The sequence below is a fragment of the Mercenaria mercenaria genome, unplaced genomic scaffold, assembly GCF_021730395.1.
Source record: "Mercenaria mercenaria strain notata unplaced genomic scaffold, MADL_Memer_1 contig_5038, whole genome shotgun sequence".
NCBI classification, from domain to species: Eukaryota; Metazoa; Mollusca; class Bivalvia; order Venerida; family Veneridae; genus Mercenaria; species Mercenaria mercenaria.
This window is the reverse complement of record NW_026463319.1, coordinates 32942-36873: the sequence shown is the minus strand read 5'-3', so window position 1 is coordinate 36873 and position 3932 is coordinate 32942. Positions and strand designations below refer to the sequence as shown.

General features: G+C 35.6%; 1 long non-coding RNA gene across 1 annotated transcript; it reads left to right on the top strand.

Moving 5' to 3' along the window:
* Window positions 1-2573: 2573 nt before the first annotated feature.
* Window positions 2574-3673, top strand: LOC128554431 (uncharacterized). Its single transcript, XR_008369606.1, has 2 exons — window positions 2574-3087; window positions 3533-3673. It is a non-coding gene; the product is annotated as an uncharacterized LOC128554431 (long non-coding RNA).
* The last annotated feature ends 259 nt before the right edge of the window (window positions 3674-3932 follow it).

Genomic DNA, 3932 nt, shown 5'->3' with positions numbered 1-3932 from the left:
AAGAAACAATCGTTAACCACAGACAAACATGGAAGGTAAGAAAGAATTGTTAATCACAGACACAAACAGAATGTATGAGACAACTGTTAAACACAGACACACATGGAAGGTAAGAAACAATTGTTAATCACAGACACGCACATAAGGTAAGAAACAATTGTTAATCACAGACACACATGGAAGGTAAGAGACAATTCTTAAACACAGTAAAACATGGAAGGTAAGAGACAATTGTTAATAACAGACACACAGCGAAGGTAAGAAACAATTGTTAATCACAGACAAACATGGAAGGTAATAGACAAGTGTTATACACAGACACACATGGAAGTTAAGAAACTATTGTTAACCACAGACAAACATGGAAGGTAAGAGACAATTGTTAAACACAGACACACATGGAAGGTAAGAAACAATTGTTAATCACAGACAAACATGGAAGGTAAGAGACAACTGTTAAACACAGACACACACAGAAGGTATGAGACAACTGTTAAACACAGACACACATGGAAGGTAAGAAACAATTGTTAATCACAGACACGCACATAAGGTAAGAAACAATTGTTAATCACAGACACACATGGAAGTTAATAGACAATTGTTAATCACAGACACACATAGAAGGTAAAAAACAATCGTTAATCACAGACACACATGGAAGGTAAGAGACAATTGTTAATAACAGACACACAGCGAAGGTAAGAAACAATTGTTAATCACAGACACACATGGAAGGTAATAGACAAGTGTTATACACAGACACACATGGAAGTTAAGAAACTATTGTTAACCACAGACAAACATGGAAGGTAAGAGACAATTGTTAAACACAGACACACATGGAAGGTAAGAAACAATTGTTAATCACAGACAAACATGGAAGGTAAGAGACAATTGTTAAACACAGACACACACAGAAGGTATGAGACAACTGTTAAACACAGACACACATGGAAGGTAAGAAACAATTGTTAATCACAGACACGCACATAAGGTAAGAAACAATTGTTAATCACAGACACACATGGAAGTTAATAGACAATTGTTAATCACAGACACACATAGAAGTTAAGAAACAACCGTTAATCACAGACACACATGGAAGGTAAGAAACAATTGTTAATCACAGACACACAAGGAAGTTAAAAAGCAATCGTTAACCACAGACACACAAGGGAAGGTATGAGACAACTGTTAAACACAGACACACATGGAAGGTAAGAGACAATTCTTAAACACAGACAAACATGGAAGGTAAGAAACAATTGTTAATCACAGACAAACATGGAAGGTAAGAGACAATTGTTAAACACAGACACACACAGAAGGTATGAGACAACTGTTAAACACAGAAGGTATGAGACAACTGTTAAACACATACACACATGGAAGGTAAGAAACAATTGTTAATCACAGACACGCACATAAGGTAAGAAACAATTGTTAATCACAGACACACATGGAAGGTAAGAGACAATTCTTAAACACAGTAAAACATGGAAGGTAAGAGACAATTGTTAATAACAGACACATACCGAAGGTAAGAAACAATTGTTAATCACAGACACACATGGAAGGTAATAGACAAGTGTTATACACAGACACACATGGACGGTAAGAGACAATTCTTAAACACAGACAAACATAGAAGGTAAGAGACAATTGTTAAACACATACACACATGGAAGTTAAAAAACAATCGTTAACCACCGACACACATGGAAGGTATGAGACAACTGTTAAACACAGACACACATGGAAGGTAAGAAACAATCGTTAATCACAGACACACATGGAAGTTAGGAAACAGTTGTTAAACACAGACATACGAGGAAGTTAAGAAACAATTGTTAAACACATACAAACATTGAAGGTGGGAGACAATTATTTGTCACAGACACACTTGGAAGTTAAGAGACAATTGTTAAACACAGACACACATGGAAGGTAAGAAACAATTGTTAATCACAGACACACACGGAAGGTAAGAAACAATTGTAAATCACAGACACACATGGAAGGTAAGAAACAATCGTTAATCACAGACACACATGGAAGTTAAGAAACAAATGTTAATCACAGACACACATGGAACGTAAGAGACAATTGTTAAACACAGAGAAACATGGAAAGTAATAGACACTTTTGATACACAGACAAATGTGGAAGGAAAGAGAGTCGACTACTATTAGATACACCCAAACATGGATGCTAAGAGACAGCTGTTATACACAGACACACATGGAAGTTAAAAGACAATTGTTAAACACGGGAAAACATGGAAGGTAAGAGACAATTGTTAAATACAGACACACATGGAAGGTAAGACACTACTGTTAGACATACATGGAAGGTAAGAGACTTTTGATAAACACAGACACACATGGAAGTTAAAAGACAATTGTTAAACACAGGAAAACATGGAAGGTAAGAGACAATTGTTAAATACAGACACACATAGAAGGTAAGACACTACTGTTAGACATACATGGAAGGTAAGAGACTTTTGATAAACACAGACACACATGGAAGGTAAGAGACAATTGTTAAACACAGACAAACATGGAAGGTAAGAGACAATTGTTAAATACAGACACACATAGAAGGTAAGACACTACTGTTAGACATACATGGAAGGTAAGAGACTTTTGATAAACACAGACACACATGGAAGGTAAGAGACAATTGTTAAACACAGACAAACATGGAAGGTAATAGACATTTGTGATACACAGACAAACGTGGAAGGAAAGAGGCTATTGTTAGATACAAGCAAACATGGAAGGTAAGAGACAATTGTTAAACACAGACAAACATGGGAGGTAAGTTACTTTTTGTGTGTACATAGGCACATGAAAGGTATGTAAATGGTACGGTATGACATCAATATTCCAGAAAACACATACAAGATATTTAGTCAGGTGGTCACTTATTACATTGAATACCAGACTTTTGGATCCCACTGTATAACAGTGTATTATTATTGTCTTTCAGAGGAGGTTTATGTACATGAGGGAGAGAGAAGGTGCAGGGGAGAGGGAGAACACTAGTTTCTGGCCAGAGTTGAAAAAGTTTTGGAAGTCAGTGAGTAAAATCAAATACTTTGAATCATTTTTATATTGACTTACACAATCACCAAAGCCTGAGACTTTGATGCTGATCACAAGTTTTAAGATTTTTATTAAGTGATATTGAAAACTTTTCCATGCATTTCAAATTAGTCGTCGAGTTTTGGAAAAGCTATTCTTACAAGTTCTTTTGAATTATCATGATGGTCATATATTGTTGATAATACATTGTTATAAGTGACAAAGTCTAAGACAGTGGTCCATATCTAGATGATATCTAGATCACATTTGAATATGCCAGGTCAAAGACCGGTCTGTGGGACAACTGTTTCACAAATAGCTAATATTTGCATTTTATTGAATTGCATAAAGTTTGAAAAAGTATAACTATTTTACTTTATCTTACTATAACATATACTGAAAGTGATTCCTTTGCAATCGTCCAGTGCATTTTGTTGCAGGTCGAGGAAGAGCAGACAGAGGAGAAGTGGAGGGGGATAGAGGAGAGTGACAGTCGGAGGGTTGCACGTGCACGTGCAGCCCTCCGAGACAGGGAAACTTGAATTTATTGTAAAAATAGAAAAAATACATTGAACATAAGATTTTAGGTGTTATTTGATATTTATTTATTTAACTACTAAAACAGCTGTTGTCAATTAATTCCATAATCCTCATGGAATCAATTTGCATATAATCAGTACTGGAAACTGCAAGCAAGGAGAAATAGTTTTAACATTCTGATACTGTCAGTTTAGCTTTTGTGATCAATTTTTATCCCCTCTGCAACAATGATTCCAGCAACATTTGAACAGGAGTGAAGAAACTTATCTTGGTCATAATTTAATGGGAAGTTGGGGAATA